Below are 24,601 nucleotides of genomic sequence, written 5' to 3' on the forward strand. Positions count from 1 at the left end.
TTTTTGTCTGGAAAATTCCATGGGCAGAGGAGACTAGCAGGCTCAGTCCAGGGAGTTGCAAAGAGTCAGATGTGACTGAGTGCACACACATACATAGTCATGGACCATTTCAAAATTTGCTCACTTCTCTGTTTGAATATAATTCTTCAATTTTAAAAGTGAAAAATAAGATTCAAGTCACTTTCAGCCTTATATTCTTTGTCTATCAATATTTCTGTCCTTAAAACTAAATTAGTAGGCAATTTATATGGGTTAGGTGAAAAGACCAAATGCTTGGGACCTTCCTCTCTTACTTTGGATATCACGTTTGAATCCCTTTAATGCTTATTAGTAACTGGTACTATACAGGCTAGTGAAGGATGACTTTCTTCAAAGGAGTTGGGGACTACCATGTATGAAGTACATTTGTGAAATGTGTCTTCAGTCTTGCTAGTAGACAGTATGTATTGAATACTTTTAACATCACTGTATGAATACTTGAAACATGTGAAAATAAAACATATTGCTTTTAGAAAAGTTCTATCAAACCAGTGCATGACATTAGTGTTATCTGCTACCTATAATAAATGCTGCAGCCATAACTAGTTTGTCATTCATTTCATTTAAGGCCATTGAAGAGGTCTCACATTATCAAGCTAGTGCAATTTGTCTGGATTCTATTGATAATCTATTCTTAGAGAAAATAGTCTCTGTTAGGTGTGACATGGAAAACAAAGGAATGTTCTACTTGAATTGATGTTGCCTGAGTTAATATTTTAAGAGAATCCTGTCACTGATTAATCTATGGGAAGAAGTTTTTAGGTTTACTCTTTTTGGTGGGTATTTGAATGGTAATAGAATTTCTATTTTCAGAAAATGATTTCTCTTTGGCAGTGAACCAGTCTGTTATCTATGTTTCTTACTTGTAATTCCTCAAAAAGTGTATAAATTTCAATGCCTTTATACTTTTTATAACTCCTTTAATAGAGAGCCAACATTTTCACATAATCCAGATCTGTTTGTTCCTCAGTGGTTACTGAGTAGTTATCTATTTCCTGTTCATTTCTTAATTTTGTTTCTTTAGTTTCAAAACATTTCCATATGTTCTTATAACACACTTACAAACCAGGGTGAAAAAGACACTCAGTGTTGGAGACATAATTATGATTATTTTGAAACAAATATGCCTTAACGCAAGTTGTTCCACTTAGGGATGTATTTTAATAGGTTGCTGAGTATTTTGCTAGTAGATGTTAACATTACACTTACCCCAATGTATGTGGGAACAACCCATACCTTGTACACTGCTTTTAGATAAATAGCAAAAATAAGTCGAAGCTAAGGACTGTTTTAAGTTCTTGGTTAGGGGAACAAAAATAATAAATGTTAGGAAATTTTACTTGATACACATGTTTATTCAATCATCATTCTCATTCAAATGCTTTCAGTAATAGACATGATAATGAATATCCATATAAATAAGAGACTTTAGATTTTCACATCTCTTTTCAATCTAGTAATTAGCCCTACTAATATTACTATAAAAAGTTGCAGCTTATCAAAAGATAGCACTACAGAAGAATGTAGGAAATTCCTTATGTGGAAACTATAGGTTTTCATATTGCTATAAATAGTTACAACAAATTGGTCATCTAGAATTAAGGAACCAGTATCTCATTAAACTTAATCGTATTTGTGAGAATCTATAATTTGGATACAAGAAAACTTGTCAAACTTCCCATTTTAATCTTACAAGTGCCTTTTGAAAGTTTTGCAGAAATAACAGCGATCATAAGCAGAGGTAAATCCTGCACATGTACCACCTGTCAGGTTATATATTTACCTGTGTTCTCTCACAGCGCACAATTTCTGATGCCTCTCAACTTCTGTTGGCAATTTCAAGAAAGTTTTTCTTCAAGACTAGTGGATTGCAGTGTCTTGTTTATCTTTGGGCTTGAGAAATATACAAGCTGTGCTCTCTGTTAAGTAGTCTAGGCCTGAAGCAAGGATCTCAGAAATAAACTAGATGCTATGGACTGCATGATGAGAAACAATGTTCTTGTCCAGTTATCATTCTGCTGGATATAACTGGAAACTATTTTATTACTGCTTATTTGAAAGGTATATTTACTAAATCACTTTGGGGAGAAATCTTAACAACATTGAACCTTACATTCCATGAACATGGTATATCGTTCTTTTGTTTCAACCTTCTAACATTTTTTTTGCAGTTTTTTTTTTTCCAGCTCTCAATTTATAGCATTTTTATGCCTTTTTTGTTTTGGTAAGTTTGCTGTTTAAAATGGCTCAACTGTAGTGCTGAAGTACTGCCTAATTGTATGAGAAGGCTCTGATGTAGAGCTTAAGTTATGGTGCTGTTGGCTATGAGTTCAGTGTTAATGAATCAATACATTAAATACAATATTTATAAACAAACACATATACAACAAAGATATGTATTAATCATATGATGAAAATGTGAACAGAGGTTCACAGAAACCTGACTGTGAATTTCTTCTATGTGCAATGGTCCAATATCTGCTAGTTGAGTGTTTTCTGTGATTTAATAGAACACAACTACCTTGAATTACAGAATTCAGCTATAAGCTAATACATATGAAGAATTTAATGTTAATTCATTAGTATTGAACATATTTATGAAGAACTTACAATGTGCTATCAACTGTGACCATCAGGAGTCCAGCAGAGAAGAATAGCACTGGCCACATCATTTTTTTTTTCAAATGTTGTCTGACAAACATTACTCTAAAAGGCCTTAATTTTACTACATGATGATATACTTACATCTTCACAGAAAAATAACGTGAAAAATAATTTCACTTGTCTGAAAATGGACCTATTTTTTAGTTAATAAAAATAACCAACCCTTCATGCCTCAGTGCATAAAGATCTAGGCAATGATAGTGTAATGGTATCAGGGTAGTCATTATAAAATTGGGTTACTCATTACAACAGAAATTCTTGTGTATACTCCAATTTGTCTATTTTAAGAAAACATGAACTTATCTACAATTTTGTAAACTATTTTTTATGGCTGAGATAAGTTACTTTTTGTCAAGTAGCCTCATGAGAACATAATGCCCTAGTAAAACAAACTCATAAATTCTGTATCCAATCATAATTTACTCTAAATATGACCATATAGTCATTAAACATTTGTTCAACTTTAGTTCCATTTCAGAATTAAAAATAATTTTATCTTGTTCACTGAGAACTCTGAATAACTATTTTCTTTGGCTGAGCTGGAACAATGTGCATAAGATTCTCTTGTCAACTTTAAGAAATAAGAAATCACCCTTGTGAAATAATTTATTTTCTTAAAAACAATTCAAACATTTTTTACATGTTATATGTATGTATAGTAAATGATTACCCTCATTATGAGGCATAGTTACAGTGAATTTCTGTCTACTCTGAGCACTGTTGAAAATAAAATCATAAACTGCCCTCCTGCATTCAGATGACTTGGTTTAGTTGTTTTTTCTGAAAGCTAGGTTATGTTTGTTTCATTGAGCTGCATATTAGCTTTAACTAGGTTCACTGTTTTGTGACTTCAACCTGTCTCTTTTTATCAGTGTGTATATACTTTGCATGCTTTTTAAAAATCAGGGTATTTTTCTATTAAAGATAATATGTTAAAGCTATGATTTACATCAGACCTAGAATTAATAACATTGCCCTGAGAATAAGGTCCACAATTTTTTAACAAGGCTTTTGAAACTTTTTATAGGTAAAATGATTCTCAGTATTTTGGACTCTTACCTTCCAGTTTCCCATTTTCTGGAATCTTGTCACAATGAGTGTTGCTCTATTACTTTATTTCATAACTGAATCTTTATCTTCAGTGTTTCTTCTATTTTATATCCATGTCTAGTATACCCTAATATCAGGCAAGATAGTACTACTTAATATCTTTTCCTTCGAGAGAATAAATTTCCTTTTCTGTGTGCTTTTGTAGCACTCAATATTTTGCCCATCACAGCACTTATTTCATTCCATTACACTTGACAACCAATTTATTTTTCTGCCCCATTAAACTGGTAGTTTCGTGAGATCAAACACCATTTTTAGGTTTTTTGTTTTGTTTTGTTTTTTAACTTGGCACAGTGCCTGATATATTATATTCAATATCTTTCATTTTTTGTTAAGAATAGTGAAAAATACTCTGAAATGTGGATATTGGGTGTCACGTTGCATAGTTGAGAACCAGAATTAAAGTCAGAGGGAAAGAAAAAAAGTGGACATATGTTAAATACCAAGTTTTACTCAGTTCAGTTAGCCTACGTCTAGTTCTAGTTCAGCTTTTTCCTTTAACATATACAATTACCTTGTGATTTATTTTGAAGATAATGTATTGGGTAGGCCAAAAAGTTTATTCAGGGTCCTGAACAAACTTTTTGGCCTACCCAATACTAAAGTGTAAGATTCTCTTACTTTGTGTATTCATGATGGAATAAAGTTGTGTGCATATTATCCTATGCTATTAAGAGTCCTGAGTGAGAATGTATCTAGTTACAGGTAATCTCTGAAAGTAGGATGGGAGATGTGAGGAGAATTGAATGTGCAATTACTATTATGTGGGAATTGTATATATTCTTTATAAATATTTTAGTTAGAAAATCACTAGAATAGAAATATATACAGAAATTTCAAATAAGAGGCAAAGAAGGCAGTTTCAGTATAAACTTGATTAATACAAGTGGGAAAAGTCAGGTAATTGGAAAGGCAGCAAAATATATATATATATATATATATTGTCCATAGAAGCATTAATGATATATAAACTAATGTAATTGGATTTAGTTAATATATTAAAATATAAGGAATCCTAACCTGAATTAATGAACAGGTTAGTTCTATGATATTCTTAATAGATCATGCTAGTATAAAAGGCACAAAAAGGTTGAAGACAGGGATATTTATAAGTGAAATGCTACAGAAATGGGAATGTGAGCATCTGCAGTACTGCCTGTAAGGCAACCTTAAGTGGAGGGAAAATGGCATTTTGTATTAACCATGGATGCAATCTTTGAAGAAGATGTAGTATCCAGGAAATTTAATGAACCAAGACATGTGAAAACTGAATATGAATAACAAATTTAGAAATAAAAGGAGATTGTAAACCAGAATCATAGTGAAAAATGTACATTTGTCAGATATTAAGAGTCAATGAAAATGTACAAATGATATAAATGACTGCAGTAAAATAACCATCATGCTTCAGTATGTAATTTACAGAGAGGCTAGAAAATAGGAAAAAAAAAAATAGAATTAACGTGAAAGCACTAACACTTGGTAAATATTATAGATGCAATCTATACTTTATTTAGAAAACAACATTCAAACAGTATATTATAAAGGTGTTGATGATATTATAAAACTTTATAATACAGCAGTAGAGAAAGCTAAATATTGGATTGTATGAAGATAAAAACACATAACAAAATAGTTAAAATCCCATGGCAAGAATATCACACACACACATAAACAAATGATTAATAGCGACATATTTAAATAGCATCTAAGTTGAGAAAAAGGAAAAGGGATGCTCACAAACTAATATGTACATATAGCCTATTTACTTATGTACTTGAGATTCCTAGGTATTTTAATGTAAAATAATCAAATTTAGAAGCCAGTTTTTCATCTCTGAAGTGAGCAAGAGTTGAAGATTGACTTTAACAAAATCTTTTCAGGTGGTTGGAGTATAGAGGTCTACTATGTAAAAATAATATAAAATGTTACACCTTTTAAAAGGAAATTGGGTAGTAATGAACCCACTTCTAAAATTCTAGTGCAGATGTGCACAAATAGTCTTCATAATATTAATAATATTTTATTAAAATTGATTAAATTGAACTGCAAACATTCCTAATGTTAATATATTAGGGTTCAATTATGGTACATTAACAATATTATAAGTATATAGCTATTTTTAATGTAATAGATTTCAATAAATAGAATGTGTTTATCGTCAGTAAAAAATGCAAAATAGTCTGAACACAGAACATTTTTTGTATAGAGAAAAACTTGTGTGTTGTAAATGCACAAGTATATTACTTAGAGCATGGAAAAGTACATGGAATGCTCTGCACCAGTTGAAGTATAGTAAGTATCTGTGTCCACTGGAATTTCACAATGATGTTTGGGTGTACTTTGCTTTTTAATCTTGTAAGCTTTTTAAAAATGGAGAATTAAGTCTTAATTTATAAAGGCACAATCACCTTCTCTAAACACAGATTAATGTTTTTATGTATTTTATAATATACATAGAAGTATTAAAAGATGTGCATAAAAGCTAAACAATTCTTCAAATGGGGAATATATTTCAGCACATATCATTTCAGTTCAATCTCTCAGTCGTGTCTGACTCTTTGCGACCCCATGAATCGCAGCACACCAGGCCTCCCTGTCCATCACCAACTCCCAGAATTCACTCAGACTCATGTCCATCGAGTCAGTGATGCCATCCAGCCATCTCATCCTCTGTCGTCCCTTTCTCCTCCTGCCCCCAATCCCTCCCAGCATCAAAGTCTTTTCCAATGAGTCAACTCTTCGCATGAGGTGGCCAAAGTACTGGAGTTTCAGCTTTTGCATCATTCCTTCCAAAGAACACCCAGGGCTGATCTCCCTTAGAATGGACTGGTTGGATCTCCTTGCAGATAAAGCCCAAGATTTGAAAGAGGTATAGATACTTCTGTTGGCAGTACAGATCACTCTCACAACTCCTTGTAGGTCTCTCCTTGTACCTGAAAAGCAGCATCGACAATATACAAATGACAGGGTATGCCTTTGTTCTAATAAAACTTTATTTACAAAAACAAGTGTTGAACTAGCTTTGACTCATGAGTAATAGTTTGCTAATCTCTCCTTTAACTATTTTGTTAATTATTCTAGCTTTAGAATATGTCTTAAAACCAGGTATTGTTTGATTCAATTTGATTCTTTTTAAAAATTGTTTTGGTTGAGTCCTTTATTTAGTCATACACATTACAGTATAAGCATGTCTATACTAAGAATCCACCTGAGGTTACATAAATCTAAAGATCACTTTGGCTAGAACTAACCTTCTGTTAATTACAGTTAAAATAAATTTTGGTAGATTCTTTCTTATAAGCAAGTACATATTCTGCAAATATTCTTAGTTCTTTATTCCAATCTAAGTGATTTTTATTTTTCTTGTTGAATTTGGTAGAATTTTCAACATGGTATTGGATAGGAGTGGTGAGAATTGATATTTTTGGCTATTAATCATAGGAATGCCTTCAGTCTTTACCCATTAGGCGTGACTTAGCTATGTTTTGTAAATGTCCCTTAATAGTTTAAGAAAGTCCTTCTATTTTTTTTTTTTTTTTGGTGATAGGTTATCATGAATGAGTCTTGAATATTATAGTATGTTATTTTTCTCATCTATTGATAAAAAACAATATGCTTTTCTCCTGTTAGTCTGTTAATATGGTATATTACCTTGATTTTCAAGTGTTGAACAAGATTTGATTCTCAACATATTTCCCATTTGATTGTGATACATTATTATTCTTATATGTTGCTAGATTTGACTTGCTAACATTTTGGTAAAGATTTTTACTCCTTTTTCTGTGAAGTATATTGGTGTGAAACTTTATCTTTGTATGATTTTAAGGTAGTCTCATAAAATGGGAGAATTCCCTCTTCTAATTTCTAGAGGAGACTGTCTAGAATTATTTCTTCCTTAAACAAATGAGCAAAATGATGTGGGCATGAAGTTAGAGTGCTTTGTATAACTTTCCTTTTTTTTTTTTAATATGACTTCAAGTTTTCAGTAGCATTGCTTATCTGTTTCAATTCTGAGTCTTGTTAATTTATTTCCTTTAAGGAATTGGTCAGTTTCCTCTCAGTCAAATTTATGGGCATAAAATGATTCTTCATATTCTGTTTTTCTTTAATTTCTGCATGGTGAATAGTGATACCCTCTCATTTGTCAATATCCACAACTAGCTTCTGCTCCTCCTTTGGGGCTTCCCTGGTGGCTCAGACAATAAAGAATCTGCCTGCAATGCAGGAGGCCTGGGTTTGATTCCTGGGTCAGGAAGTTCCCCTGGAGAAGAAAGTGGCTACCCACTCCAGTATTCTTGCCTAGAGAGTCCCATAGACAGAGAAGCCAGTCCACGGGGGTTGCAAAGTTGGACAAGACTGAGTGACTAAGCATACATGCTCTTCCTTTTACTGTGTAGTCAAATGGCTGGAAGTTGATCAATGTCAATTACCAGGTGACTGATTTTGAAGAATCTTATTTCAATGATTTTTTTCCATTTTTGTTTTCAATTTTATTAAGATTTCCTCTTTATTATTACCTTCATTCTGCTTGGTATAGGCACAGTTTGCCCTTCCTTTTCGAGTTTCTCAATTTGAATTTAAATTACTGATTTTTCTTTTATAACATAAACTTTTAAGGTTAAAGTCCCACTGAGCTGTTTAGCTGTAAATAGCCGATTTTTATGTTACAGTTTTAACAGCTTTTTACTATTCTTTTTTTCTCCCACTTCTATTGAGATATGATTGATCTGTAATATTGTATAAGATTAAGGTGTAGTATGATATTATATATGTATATATTATAAAATGCTGACCACAGAAATATTTGCTAACTATTACCTCATCATGGCATCTGTTCCCATCACTTCATGGCAAATAGATGGGGAAACAATGGAAACAGTGACAGACTATTTTTTTTTGGCTCCAAAATCACTGCAGATGGTGACTGCAGCCATGAAATTAAAAGATGCTTACTCCTTGGCAGGAAAGTTATGACCAACCTAGATAGCATATTGAAAAGCAGAGACATTACTTTGCCAACAAAGGTCCGTCTAGTCAAAGCTATGGTTTTTCCAGTAGTCAGGTATGGATGTGAGAGTTAGACTATAAAGAAAGCTGAGCGCTGAAGAATTGACGCTTTGTACTGTGGTGTTGGAGAAGACTCTTGAGAGTCCCTTGGACTGCATGGAGATCCAACCAGTCCATTCTAAAGGAGATCAGTCCTGGGTGTTCATTGGAAGGACTGATGTTGAAGCTGAAGCTCCAATACTTTGGCTACCTGATGCAAAGATTTGACTCATTTGAAAAGACCCTGATGCTGGGAAAGATTGAGGGCAGGAGGAGAAGGGGATGACAGAGGATGAGATGGCATCACCGACTCAATGGACATGGGTTTGGGTAGACTCCAGCAGTTGGTGATGGATAGGGAGGCCTGGCGTGCAGCAATTCATGGGGTCGGAAAGAGTTGGACACGACTGAGCAACTGAACTGAACTGATAACCTCACACAAACATTTTTTTTCTTTTTGGAAGTAGGATATTTTAAGATCCTGCCCTCTAAGTAATATTCAAATATACATTACTAACTAGACACCATGTTGTACATGAGATTCCCAGAAGTTATTTATCTTATTGGAAGTATACATCTTTGGCCAACATCACCCCTTTCCTCCACTCTTAACCCCCTGCTCCTAGAAATCACCAATGTCATTTCTGAGTTTTTTTTTTTTTTTTTAACTTAGATGTACATATAAATTAAATCATTTGTTAACCTTTTTTCTTTTTATTTTGCCAAACCACTCCCTAGTTCTTTCATCCCTGAGTCCCTAGTTACCACTTTGCAACTCTGTCTTTGAATTCTCCCCCACCTTTTTTTTTTTTTGGTTGCAGATATATGATACCATGCTGTATTTGTCTTTGTTTAATTTAGCATAATGCCCTCAAAGTCCATCCATGTTGCACAAATGACAGAATTTCCTTCTTTTGTATGGCTAAATAATAATCCATTGTGTATATATATATATATATAATACACTTTCTTTATTCATCTGTCAGTGGTCATTTGGGTTGATTATACACCTTGCCTATTGTGAACATGCGGGTGCAGTTCAGTTGCTCAGTTGTGTCTGACTCTTTGCGACCACACGGACTGCAGCCCACCAGGGCTTGTCCATCACCAACTCCTGGAATTTACTCAAACTCATGTCCATTGAGTTGGTGATGCCATCCAACCATCTCATCCTTCTGCTCCAACCATCCATGTTGTCCCCTTCTCCTCCTGCCCTTAATCTTTCCCAGCATCAGGGTCTTTTCCAATGAGTCCGTTCTTCACATCAGGTGGCCAGAGTATTGGAGTTTCAGCTTCAGCATCAGTCCTTCTGATGAATATTCAGGATTGATTTCCTTTAGGATGAACTGGTTGGATCTCCTTGGAGTCCAAGGGACTCTCAAGAGTCTTCTCCAACACCACAGTTCAAAAGCATCAATTCTTCAGCACTCAGCTTTCTTTATAGTCCAACTCTCACATCCATACATGACCCCTGGAAAAACCATAGCTTTGACTAGACGGACCTTTGTTGGCAAAGTAATGTCTCTGCTTTTTAATATGCTTTCTAGGTTGGTCATAGCTTTTCTTCCAAGGAGTAAGCATCTTTTAATTTCATGGCTGCAGTCACCATCTGCAGTGATTTTGGAGCCAAAAAAAAATAAAGTGTGTCACTGTTTCCATTGTTTCCCAAACTATTTGCCATAAAGTGAGGGGACCGGATGCCATGATCTTTGTTTTCTGAATGTAGAGCTTAAAGCCAACTTTTGCACTCTCCTCTTTCACTTTCATCAAGAGGCTCTTTTGTTAGTTATTTTATTTATTTATTTTGGATTTAGACCCCAAAGTAGAATTACTGAGTCATTCAGTAGTCCTATTTTTAATGTTTTGGGAAACCTCCATACTCTTTTCTGCAGTGTTTGTACCAATTTACATTTCTGCCAATAGTGTACTGTTGCTTTTTCTCCATTTACTTGCCAACATTTATTATCTCTTTTTAATACAACCATTTTAACAGATATTGAGAGATACCTCATTGTGCATTTGATTTGCATTTCTCTGGTTAGTGATATTGATTACCTTTTGAAGTACTTGTTAGCCATTTGAATATCTTTGGAAAAATATCTACTCAACTTCTCTGCCCATTTTTTAAATTGGTTTGTTTACTGTTAAACTGCTCTTGAGTTCTGTGAGTTCCTTGTATATTGTGGATATCAACCCTTTATCAGATACATGATTTGTAAATATTTTCTCCCATATCACAGGTTACCTTTTCATTTTGTTAATCATTTCTTTTGCCATAGAGAAGCTTTTTTAGTTTGATGTATTCCCAACAGTATCCATTTTAATTCAGTAGACAATGTTTTTGAATTTCTCTTGAAACTTCATCTTTGATTTATGAGTTAGATATGTTATAATTTTTGAATAATTTGTGATTTTTCATATTTCATTTTTTTCAGTTACTACTTTTATAATCAGAAACCAAACTTTGTATGTCTTCAGTTTGCTATTAAAAATAAGACTTGTTGTGCCAAGGAGCTGATCTATCTTAAATGTTTCATGTGCCCTGGAAAAGAATGTGTACTCAGCTAACTGAGGATGGAGTGTTCCCTAAGTATCACTTAGGTCCAATTAATTGATTGTATTGTTCAACTTTTCTACATCCCTGTTGAATTTTTTGTCTACCTGTTCTATGAATTAGCACTGACCACTCAAGTTTAACTGTGAGTTTGTTTCTCTTTTATTTCTGTTAGTTTTTTCCTGCCACATTTTTGCAGCTGTAGTGCTAGGTACAGACAGTTTCTTTGTCTCCTTGGTGACCTAACCCTTTAACAATTGTAATTGACCATCTATCTCTGGTCATTTGCCTTCTTTATATGATATTAATATAGCAATTCTACTTTACTTGGATTTTTGTTAGCATGGTGTTTCTCGTCCCATCATTTAAATTTTAACCTTTCTATACCATTATACTTCAAGTGGGTATTTTATAGACATATTTCAAGTGAATGTTGGAGTCATATATTTAGATCCTTTGTTTTGTTTGGTATCTTTTGTTATGATTTTTACCTTTTTCATAAGTATTATATTTAGAATGAGGTCTAGCATTTTATTAGTAGTAGTTTCATTCTTTTGTTTTCTATTTTCTTTTTCCCTCTGTATTTTGTACTGTTGGAATTTTTCTTAAATTTTATTGTATCAACTGGTTAGAATGATACCTTTTTATAGTTTTATTTAGTGTTTTATAGGGATTATAATCTTTATATTCTTAGAATTTTAACTCTTCAAGTGCAAGCAAGAGATCTTATCATCATATACTTTACCTAAATTTCCTCTATGAATTAGCATTCATATGTATTATATCCAGCTTTGGTGAAAACTACAGCAGTGTTATAATTTTGCTTTCATCACTGTTGCATATTTAAATTAAAGGGCAAAAAGTCTTTTTATTTATCAACATTTTCTCCTTTCTTTTCCTCTTTCTTCATTCCTGACATTTCATATGTCCCTCTATTATTTCCCTTCCACTGAAAAACTTACATCAGCATTTCTTTTAAAGCAGAGCTACTATTGACAAATTCCCTTAGTTTTATTCCTACTGAAATCATCTTTACTTTGGCTTCATCTCTGAAGAGTGTTTCTGCTAGATATGATTCTGGGTCTGTCATTTTAGCACTTTAAAAATACTGTTCCACTGCCTTTTGACATTTTTGGTTTTTCATGAGAAATGTACAGTCATTTAATTCCCCTTTTTAAAATGTAATACATCATCTCTTTCAAATGTAACATATCATTTATTTCTGGCTTCCTTAAAAATGTCTTTATTTTTGGTTTTCAGTGGTTTGATTTAATGTATCTGGTCATGTTTATCTTTCAGTTTACCTAATTCAGGTTTACTTAGTTGTTTGGGTCTTTTTATTTATGTATTTCATCAACATTGGGAAGGTTTCTGCCATGATTTCTTCAAATACTTTTTGTGTTCTAATTTTTCTTTTTGCCCTCTTTTATGCCACAAATCTTAGACCTTTTGATATTTTTCCTCTGAGCCTCTACACTATTTTTTATTCATTTTTGGTGATTTCTGCTACTCTATCTTCATGTACACTTTTTCCTTTATCATCTCAATTCTAATTTTAAGGCACTCAAGGAAAATTTTTATGTCACGTATTGGATTGGCTAAAAAGTTCATTTAGGTTTTTCATAACATCTATAAAAAAACCTGTATGAACTTTTTGGCCAACTCTTCATTCGTAATTTTTAACTTTAGTTCATTGCTGACACCTCTGTTTCCATTTATTGCAACAGTTTGTCCTTTATTCATAAATCATGGTTGTAGTAATTATTTAAAAGTATATATCTTATTTGTAGGATTTGTGCCATCTCCACATTGGTATCTGTTTGTCTTTTCCTGATAATTTTTTAGATTTTTCTGTTTCTTGTTGTTTTTAAAAGCTTAGATTATATTCTGGGCCAGTCACATTATATTCTTGTCTGCCCCCACATATATTCCACTGTGGTCTAGTCTGTAATTTAGCCTCACTCTCTACTTGTTCTGAACATCTTTACTGTCTGAATTAGTTGGATTCATGTACTTGCAATTTGAGAGTGGACTGGGACTCAGTGTACAAATGTAAAAGATCCCTTTCTTCTGCTTTCTCCTCTCCATGGTCCTTGCCCCTCTTCCCTGGTTTCCCCGTGTGTTCATCTTTAAAAGTTGGGACTTTGGCCTCTGCACTGCATTGCACAATTTCCCGCAAAGAGACCCAACGTGGGCAAAAAGATGAGAGAAAAAAATCCTACAGGGCTGATCCAGCCACAGCCAGCCATGCTGCCTCTGCATCAGGGGTGTGGTGTCACTACTGAAGCTCACTTGTAGGGCAGGGAAACTCAACCCCGACCTGCACACATGGGTCTCAACCATGGCAGGGAAGAGGGATGTGGGCCACTGGATTGCTGGTGCTGTACAGCTATAAGATGGGCAGAATCAAAAGACTCTTCTCTGAAGGACTGTTGCTGTTGTTCCCTTTTAGTACCAACCAGGGAAGGGGATGGGGGGAGTTGCTGCTTCATTGCTGTCTCTCACCTGGGGCAGAGCAGGGAAATTCCAAGGTCTGTCCTGCAGGGGTTGCCTCCTGATTCTCTAACTAGAAAGAGTAGTTTTCTCCAGGAGCTTTTTCTAACTGTATAGAGTTCTAGGATTTGAGCTTACCTAGAGTCCCATTGGAGAAGGCAATGACAACTCACTCCAGTACCCTTGCCTGGAAAATCCCATGGATGGAGGAGCCTGGTAGGCTGCAGTCCATGGGGTCGCTAGGAGTCAGACACAACTGAGCGACTTCACTTTCACTTTTCACTTTCATGCATTAGAGAAGGCAATGGCAACCCACTCCAGTGTTCTTGCCTGGAGAATGCCAGGGACGGGGGAGCCTGGTGGGCTGCCGTCTCTGGGGTTGCAGAGAGTCAGACACGACTGAAGTGACTTAGCAGCAGCAGCAGCAGCAGCAGCAGAATCCCAGCTGTGGGTTTTTTCCAAGGTCTGTACTAAAGAATATAAAAATTATTCAAAATAAAATGTTGGATTGGACAAAAAGTTAGTTCAGGTTTTTCTATAACATCTTAGAAAAACCCAGACAAACTTTTTGGCCAATCTAATATATATTCATTAATACTGGAGTCCTTCTACATTTGAAATATATGTGTATACTAGGTGGCTCAGACAGTAAAGAATCTACCTGCAATGTAGGAGACCCAGGTTTGATCCCTGGGTCAGGAAGATCCCCTGGAGAAGGGAATGGCTACCCACTCCAGTATTCTTGCCTGGACAATCCTATGGACAGGGGAGCCTGGTGGGCTACAGTCATGGGGTCACAAAGTGTCGGACACAACTGAGCGACTAATATTTACTTATAGTAGGTGATACAGCTATTTTATTTTCTCAAGTCATACAGTAAATTGCCAAGTGCCATTCATTAAATAATCTATTATTTCTTCTCTGCATTGAAATACTTCTATTGCTATATATCTGACTTCCTTTCTGTACTCTATTCTGTTGTAATTTTCTATTTGTCAACTGTGTTTCCATGTCAAACTGTCTTAATTAGAGTAGGTTTATTTGTTTACACCTCTGTTTCTAGATTCCAATTCCTCTTAGATTTAGATTTAAATTCTTACAAGGAAGAATTCATCTTTTTAGTCCTAGCTTATCATATTTCTGACACATAGCTATTACCACTGAATTATTGTCTAATTTTATTGACTTGAAACTTTATTGCTCTAAAACTTATGCTGTTCCATTTGGCTAAATACTTCAAAATATATTCAACATCATAAATATTTATGGAGTATCTGCTATATATAAAAATTGTATTAAGAACTATAGAGAATGCAAAAAATTATTTTGTTTTAAAGAACTCCCAAGCTAGTGTGATAAGAATAAGTTCATGCAAATAAGAGTAAATAAGTGATGTAAGACACTATGGAAAGTGACTTATAAGAAGCACGGGTATACCTGTGGCGGATTCATTTCGATGTTGGGTAAAACTAATACAATATTGTAAAGTTTAAAAATAAAATAAAATTAAAAAAAATAAAAAATAAAATCAATACACCTAAAAAAAAATAAAAAAAAGAAACAGCATATGTCAGAGGGAGAAATAACAATATAGTTGTTTCTCTTGGTCTTTGAAAAAAAGTTTATATAAGGCATAGATATTTCGTGTTGCCATCTTGACTGACTAGTTACATAAGTGAATATAAAGTTATATAGATAAATTCTGTGAAGAATTCCCTTGCCAGAAAGCCTGACTCCATACAGTACTTGAGTCTTTGTGTCTTGTGGGACACAGGAGTTGACCAAGTTAGAGTAGAATTTTGTAGTTTGTTTTTTCTTTTTTTTTTTTTTTCGCTTTCTCAAAGAGCCCTGGTTTGGATCATTGATTTTTAGTACTTTTTTGTTATCTGCATTTCTCCTAAGTGTTCTTACCCAAACGTAGCTTCACTCAAGTAACTTATAGTTACATCCCCTGAATGTTTGTTTGCCACCTGCAGACCTTTGTGCTTTTCTGACTGCATGTCAGACCCACTTGGTAATTGTGTTTCAGGTAAGGGTGAGGTGAGGAAGGAGGAAGCTCTTCTGTGTCCACAGTCATACATTCCAGTGACAGGAAAAGAGACCCTGAAGAGAAAGTGATAAAACCATTTGACTACAGTTACAGAAGTCTGTTGATAATACCATAAAATATATTTTAAATACTTGATGAGGTTAATGGATATTCCCATATTTCTAAAAAATGTGGACATTTGTCAAATACTCATTAGACACTAACCAGTGATGTAAACTGTACATCACATGAAGATGTGAAATATCTTTGGTATTATACATTGATTTTCTTATTGAGCAAATCTCGCATGAAAATTCTGAACTCAGTTCTTTAAATATTCTGAGCAAATCACAAAACTAAATTCCTTTAAAAATGTACATAATATATATTTTCTAAAATGTTAACATTTGTGTAGCTAACATTCCTGGACCTGTATTATGCATACTTGTAATTCATAGTCTTGTGTTCTTTATTTGATTTAAGAAAGAGCTATTTTAGCTCCATTGGCTTATGGGTCATTTGTACATATTACTGCTGCATGTTTAAATGTACCGCCTTCAAAAGTGTTTATGTTTGCTGTGGTCTCCCCAGGGAACTTGGGAGCTGACCTCTCATTTTGATGTACACTGTAGTTTCCAGGGCACCCATAGAAACTATTTAGAACCCAATTCCCTGGAGCCCCAGGACTTTGAGACAAATGCTTGACCCCTGCTTTGTCTGTGAACAATATTGAAGCACCTTTCTGTACAGTGAAATGCCAGGGTGACTGCATCTACCGTGGTTCACCAAAAGTGACATTTTGGAGAGAAATAAAACATGTTGTGCGGGCATGTTTGGCTTCACATTTAAACCAAGTTTAGAATGGGAGCAACTTGTCACTTTGAGCAAAAATATTTTCCCAGGGATCATGATAGATGGACAGTCTGTTTCTAACCTTACTCTTTTATGATTGTACCTTACTTGTTACCTCCCTTGAAACATGTGTTTTCCATAAATCACAGACAGCTATCTTAAATAGTGATATACATTGTTGTTTATAAAGTTAGCTGTTAAAACCATATTTATGAGAGAGAAAGAAATTGATGACAAAGATAGAATGCCATAGGAATACAATGCAATAGGTCATAAATAAAATGAAAAGAGAGCTTTCTAAGTCATCCTGCTCTCAAAGCATTTATAAGTTTAATAAGAAGGTAGGCACCCCTGGAGTAGGAAATGGCAGCCAGCTTCAGTATTCTTCCTTTGAAAATTCCATGGACAGTGGAGCCTGACAGACTACAGTCCATGGGATTGCAAAGAGTTGGACATGATTAAGTGACTGAGCACAAGGCATAATGATGTTCCCCTGAATGATGGGAATCTGGGGTTGGGGATGTGAAGGTTCAGGAGTGGAGAGCAGAGAGGCAGAAGGTAGAGCCCTAGAGAGAAATGGCAAGATTGAGTCAGTTCAGCAGGTCTTAGTATATGTGACTAGGTCAGTTGATGAATGAAGACCATGAAAACATGGTTTCTTCTTATCTTCAAATATAGACACATACAGTCTGGGTAATGTTTCTTTGGTAGTAATATGATGACTGTAAAATAAACTAAAAATTAACATGAAAGACAAGATTATACATAAATTGTCAAATCAGCAACACTACATGTTATAATAGTAAGATGGGAGATGATCAGTCAGCTGATTTTACAGGGGTTCTCAGGTCTTATTTGACCAACCTGCTTCCCCTCCATTCTGGGTGCCAAATCTGTTCACTGTTCAGCCAGTAGAAGCCTGGAGATGGGGCACTCGAATCCTGGTTCCCTAAATACACCTGATACATTGATGAAGTTTTGAAACTGGTCAGGCTTCACATTAGAATAAATTATTTTCTATGTAATATGCACTGAGAATAGTTGATCCCAATACACTTCTCCCAAAGATTTTTACCAAAGTATGAGAAGCCAAGGAAGGAAGGAAAGAAGGAAGATAAGATGGAAAGGGAAAAGGGGGCATCACATTAGTACAGAGTACAGACTGAAAGCCAGCCTACTCTCCATTGAAGCTACCTTGCAAACACTGCCTATGACCTAACCATCTGTAAAAATGTCCTTGTTTACTTATAGAATTGGCCTGTCTGTCTGAAATACAGTGCAAAGATGGTACTCTTAGACCTCCCAGCCAGAGTGTATCCTACTCACTTGTCAGAGGACCAGACTGGGACACAAGAAGCCAGCCCCCCTGCATAGCCCAGGATCGCCAGGGGAATGGCATTGGGAAGAGCAAGCTGTCTGCCATGCCACATGCTGTGACAGGGCCATCGTCCTAAGCCTGAGACCTGTGTGGTCACTGATCAAAGCCAAGGGAAGATGCCAATGTTGTCTGACTCCCTCCTTGTGGAAGATGAGAAAAGTAATGAAATCCAACACCATGGGGCTTAAGAGAATATATTGCAGAGCAGACTGGAGGAATTGGAATCTGTGTGACTCAAAAGAAAACACACTTCTATACATGGTTTCCTACAGAGCACATAGAACACTTTAGAAAGCAATTTGACATCCTTGGTAGGTTGCTGGGGACAGCATGGTCCTGGGTTGAGAGGAACAGAAAGCCAGATTGCAGTAAAAATATAGTTAGGAAACAGAAGATGAATGAGTAAAGCAGTGCTGACGTGGTGAGAGCAGAATTAAAGTGCTTACCTGGCAGGAATCCTGGGGCCAGAGGTACTCCCCGGGGTGTCTCCAGGAATTGGATGGTGGTTATTCACTTGAAAACAGGGCTTTGTCATATTGCTCTGGTTTCTTTCTAATCACAATGTTTGCTTTAATTTAAACTTAAAATAACATTTAGTCTTCTGGACTGTAACATTTATCTTGTTTAGCACAGTATTCCCAGTGTCCAGCACCATGCCCGGATGTTGTCAGAATCCTGTAACTGTGTGTTCAATCAATCACTGAATGATGATTTTATACTTGTCAAAGTGCGACTGATGGGACTGGTCAATTTGAGTCTACTGCTAATCCCAATGCTTGTTAGCTATGTGGCCTTGAGCAAAATGACCTCTTTGTGCATCAAATTTTCTCATTTGTAAAACAGTGATTAGAACAATATCTTCTGAATTTTGTGAGGTTTTTATAGAGATAAGGAATGTAAGGTATTTACCCTAATGCTTTTACAGATAAGTGCAGAATAAATGTTAGCAATTGTCATTCTATTAAAACAGCAACAGCAAAAGAGAACCATGTGTAAAATGAAGATGATTTGTTGTTCCAGTCAGAATAACAAAAGGAGTTTCACCTCCTTAGACAAGCTCTGTTAAGATATTTAATTATATATCCTTTTAGAAAATCAAAGACATGTTACAAAATGGTAAAAGTTTCTCACAAAGATAAAGCCGTTTGACAAAGAAGTTCAGATTTCTCTGTGAATTTAAGTGCTAGGAGAAAAAGAATCAATAAATTTAAGTTTCAGGGAAAATGGTGGTGACCCAAGTATTTAATTCGTAGGGAACAATCAGAGATGAAATAAGAGGGTGATACGCAATACACAAAGAAACACAATTCAGTACTTACAAATAGGCAAAATGACGCCTGTGTCAGGCCCTTCAGTGAATTGCTGAACCTAATCTAGGGAACCCTCCTGGAGTTCCTCAGTGATGTAAGAGATTATATAAGGGTGTGTATTTAAGTGATCAGGTTCTTTCACAACTCTGCAGGAGTTGAGATCAACTTGTAGAAAACTGATACAAAGCCTGAGATTCCTATCTACACTAATGCAAATAATTTTGTCCAGTTGAGAATATACATCTAACTCAAATTCTCATTAAAAATTCTCTCAAAATTTGACACAATTTGTTTTTTTTACTTAACTCGCTTATTAAATAAGTTTGGCATGTATTTTCCGAATTAATCTTTGACCATATATTCACATTTTAAACTCTTTGAAAATTATATATATATTTTTTTCACAAGATTATGTCCTGTAATTTTATTTTTTTCCATGATGAGTTTTCCATTTGTTTATTTTTTTTTAAACTTTACATAATTGTATTAGTTTTGCCAAATATCAAAATGAATCCACCACAGGCATACATGTGTTCCCCATCCTGAACCCTCCTCCCTCCTCCCTCCCCGTACCATCCCTCTGGGTCGTCCCAGTGCACCAGCCCCAAGCATCCAGTATCGTACATCGAACCTGGACTGGCAACTCATTTCATACGTGATATTTTACATGTTTCAATGCCATTCTCCCAAATCTTCCCACCCTCTCCCTCTCCCACAGAGTCCATAAGACTGTTCTATACATCAGTGTCTCTTTTGCTGTCTCGTACACAGGGTTATTGTTACCATCTTTCTAAATTCCATATATATGCGTTAGTATACTGTATTGGTGTTTTTCTTTCTGGCTTACTTCACTCTGTATAATAGGCTCCAGTTTCATCCACCTCATTAGAACTGATTCAAATGTATTCTTTTTAATGGCTGAGTAATACTCCATTGTGTATATGTACCACTGCTTTCTTATCCATTCATCTGCTGATGGACATCTAGGTTGCTTCCATGTCCTGGCTATTATAAACAGTGCTGCGATGAACATTGGGGTACACGTGTCTCTTTCCCTTCTGGTTTCCTCAGTGCGTATGCCCAGCAATGGGATTGCTGGATCATAAGGCAGTTCTATTTCCAGTTTTTTAAGGAATCTCCACACTGTTCTCCATAGTGGCTGTACTAGTTTGCATTCCCACCAACAGTGTAAGAGGGTTCCCTTTTCTCCACACCCTCTCCAGCATTTATTGCTTGTAGACTTTTGGATCGCAGCCATTGTGACTGGCGTGAAATGGTACCTCATAGTGGTTTTGATTTGCATTTCTCTGATAATGAGTGATGTTGAGCATCTTTTCATGTGTTTGTTAGCCATCTGTATGTCTTCTTTGGAGAAATGTCTATTTAGTTCTTTGGCCCATTTTTTGATTGGGTGGTTTATTTTTCTGGAATTGAGCTGCAGGAGTTGCTTGTATATTTTTGAGATTAGTTATTTGTCAATTGCTTCATTTGCTATTATTCTCTCCCATTCTGAAGGCTGTCTTTTCACCTTGTTTATAGTTTCCTCCAGTTCCATTCTTCTTTCTCAAGATTGCTTTGGCTATTCGAGGTTTTTTGTCTTTCCATACAAATTGTGAAATTATTTGTTCTAGCTCTGTGAAGAATACTGTTGGTAGCTTGATAGGGATTGCATTGAATCTATAAATTGCTTTGGGTAGTATACTCATTTTCACTATATTGATTCTTCCAATCCATGAACATGGTATATTTCTCCATCTATTAGTGTCCTCTTTGATTTCTTTCACTAGTGTTTTATAGTTTTCTATGTATAGGTCTTTAGTTTCTTTAGGTAGATATATTCCTAAGTATTTTATTCTTTCCGTTGCAATGGTGAATGGAATTGTTTCCTTAATTTCTCTTTCTCTTTTCTCATTATTAGTGTATAGGAATGCAAGGGATTTCTGTGTATTGATTTTATATCCTGCAACTTTACTATAGTCATTGATTAGTTCTAGTAATTTTCTGGTGGAGTCTTTAGGGTTTTCTATGTAGAGGATCATGTCATCTGCAAACAGTGAGAGTTTTACTTCTTCTTTTCCAATTTGGATTCCTTTTATTTCTTTTTCTGCTCTGATTGCTGTGGCCAAAACTTCCAAAACTATGTTGAATAGTAATGGTGAAAGTGAGCACCCTTGTCTTGTTCCTGTCTTTAGAGGAAATGCTTTCAATTTTTCACCATTGAGGATAATGTTTGCTGTGGGTTTGTCATATGTAGCTTTTATTATGTTGAGATATGTTCCTTCTATTCCTGCTTTCTGGAGAGTTTTTATCATAAATGGATGTGGAATTTTGTCAAAGGCTTTCTCTGCATGAAGAACCCCAGGGTTAGTAGAAGGAAAGAAATCTTAAAAATTAGAGCAGAAGTAAATGCAAAAGAAACAAAAGAGACCATAGCAAAAATCAACAAAACCAAAAGCTGGTTCTTTGAAAGGATAAATAAAATTGACAAACCATTAGCCAGACTCATCAAGAAACAAAGGGAGAAAAATCAAATCAATAAAATTAGAAACGAAAATGGAGAGATCACAACAGACAACATAGAAATACAAAGGATCATAAGAGACTACTATCAACAATTATATGCCAATAAAATGGACAACGTGGAAGAAATGGACAAATTCTTAGAAAAGTACAACTTTCCCAAACTGGACCAGGAAGAAATAGAAAATCTTAACAGACCCATCACAAGCACGGAAATTGAAACTGTAATCAAAAATCTTCCAGCAAACAAAAGCCCAGGTCCAGATGGCTTCACAGCTGAATTCTACCAAAAATTTAGAGAAGAGTTAACACCTATCCTGCTCAAACTCTTCCAGAAAATTTCAGAGGAAGGTAAACTTCCAAACTCATTCTATGAGGCCACCATCACCCTAATACGAAAACCTGACAAAGATCCCACAAAAAAAGAAAACTACAGGCCAATATCACTGATGAACATAGATGCAAAAATCCTTAACAAAATTCTAGCAATCAGAATCCAACAACACATTAAAAAGATCATACACCATGACCAAGTGGGCTTTATCCCAGGGATGCAAGGATTCTTCAATATCCACAAATCAATCAATGTAATACACCACATTAACAAATTGAAAAATAAAAACCATATGATTATCTCAATAGATGCAGTGAAAATTATATTTTATGAAAACAACTAGATAGTACTTTGTAAGATATATTTCTTACATATATTTCTGCAGAATCCTGTAATGATTTATGACCCTTAGAATTTCAGTGTAGACAAGGCTTTTATCATAAACATGAGTCACATGGCTTTTCATGATCTGGTCTCAGTTTAATTCTTTATCTTCATCTCTTACTATTCCTGGCCTCATGTCCATCACGCCAGATGTGTTGATTGGGTCATACTGCGTCTCACCTTCCCCTCTGTTTTCCTACACCATGTCCTTTGCCAGGCCTACCCTACTTCCTTCCCATGGTGCACACAGACATGACCCCCTTCTCCTGAGCAGCTGATACTCGTCCTTCAAGTCTTAACTGCTACTTCTCTCTGATCCTTTCCTCCCACCTCAGGACCTGGTTTGGTTCTGGGTTTGCGTCCCTAGAGTTGAAGCTTAGTCACCTTTCCTATCAGAGCCAGTGTTCATCAGGCTGTATTAGACTGTGTGCTCCTCCACCCATGGACCATACAACATTCCTGAAAAATAGCAACGATTAATGGTTACATTCATTATCACATCCTTAGGTCTATTAGTTATCTGTTGTTACATAACAAATTAACATACATTTAGCAGCTTTAAAGAGCAAATGTATTACCTCACAGTTTCTGTAGGTCAAGAGTCTAAGTGTAGCTTAACCGAATATCTACTTGGAAATCTCTCGTAAGGTCATAACCAAGAAGTCAGTCAGTTGTTCAGTCACTCAGTCATGTCCGACTCTTTGCAACCCCACAGACTGCAGCACTCCAGACTTGCCTGTCCTTGACAATCTCCTGAAGTTTGCTCAGACTCGTGTTCGTTGAGTCAATGATGTCCTCCTACCATTTCACCCCCTGCCATTCCCTTGTCCTTTTGCGTGCAGTCTTTCCCAGCATCAGGGTCTTTTCCGAAGAGTCGGCTCTTTGCATCAATCAGGTGTCCAAATTATCAAACCAGGTGTCAGGTAGGAGTCTCATTAAAGGCTAAGATGAGGAAGAATCAGCTTCCAAGCTCATAGAATTGTTGACAGAATTCAGTTGGTTCTTGTTCTGTGACCCTCTCCCCAGAGGCTGCTTGTTTCTTCAAAGCTGGCAGACTGATGCGACAACAGAGAGAGTGTGTTAGCAGGATGGCAAATTACACTCTTAGGCTACAGCACTATAAAAGTTATATCTCATCACCTTTGCCACATCCTGTTACACAGAAGCAAGCCATAGGTCTGTTCACACTCCAGGGGAGAGATTACATGAGGCAGGGATCATGGAGGCCCTCTTAGCATCTGTCCACCACAGTGGGCCCAGAGCTGTGGTAGCGCTTAATAGGTACTGAAATAATAGCCTCCCAGTGAATGATTTATTCAATGAAAAAATGGTTTACATGGATGCTTGATTACAGAAATATGAGAAAACCCCTTCCTCTAAGCATAAGACAATGAATTTGTGTCACCATGTTCATGTTTTTTCTTCTGATTGATCCTTTCCTTTCTTACTCTCCATTGTTATATCAGTTTTCAAAATATTGTTAGAAGATGTGGCCAGTTAAGCTAAAATATAGGGAATCAGAAAAAGTACTTCTGGTATTTTTAAAGTATGCATGTGATGTGCCCTGCATTTGTTTTTCTTGTATTTTGAATCTGCATCATGCTGATATGTATCCAGAGCAAGGTGAGCATTGCTGTAGCTATGTATAAAATCTCCTACTTAAATGATTTCATCCTAGATTTTCCTCACCCTCTTGAATTATGACTTTAACGGTATACTCTAAAACTACTTCATGTACTGAAATTGACTTCATTGAATTTTATGACAGGAAACAATTTTGACTTCCAATGAAAAGATTAATATCATCTTTGCAAATTTTGTCTAAACGTTGTCAGTCAGAATTGCAGAGTGATTCTATCTCCTATCAGACATCTGAACATTTCTT

At 35.5% G+C, this 24,601-nt stretch overlaps 1 protein-coding gene and 1 non-coding gene across 7 annotated transcripts in view; both read left to right on the plus strand.

The window, feature by feature from the left end:
* GPC5 (glypican 5) overlaps positions 1-24,601 on the plus strand; it is a 1,584,132-nt gene that overhangs the window by 933,374 nt on the left and 626,157 nt on the right. The window contains exon 9 of one of the 6 annotated variants that reach the window (XM_059892045.1): positions 18,042-19,786. The gene's annotated coding sequence lies outside the window, so the exon portion shown is untranslated. 6 annotated transcript variants of the gene reach the window in all.
* MIR2285CW-1 (microRNA mir-2285cw-1) lies at positions 14,425-14,481 on the plus strand. The gene has a single exon (NR_162371.1). It is a non-coding gene; the product is annotated as a microRNA mir-2285cw-1 (primary transcript).

Source organism: Bos taurus, chromosome 12, assembly GCF_002263795.3.
Source record: "Bos taurus isolate L1 Dominette 01449 registration number 42190680 breed Hereford chromosome 12, ARS-UCD2.0, whole genome shotgun sequence".
In the NCBI taxonomy this organism is placed as follows: domain Eukaryota; kingdom Metazoa; phylum Chordata; class Mammalia; order Artiodactyla; family Bovidae; genus Bos; species Bos taurus.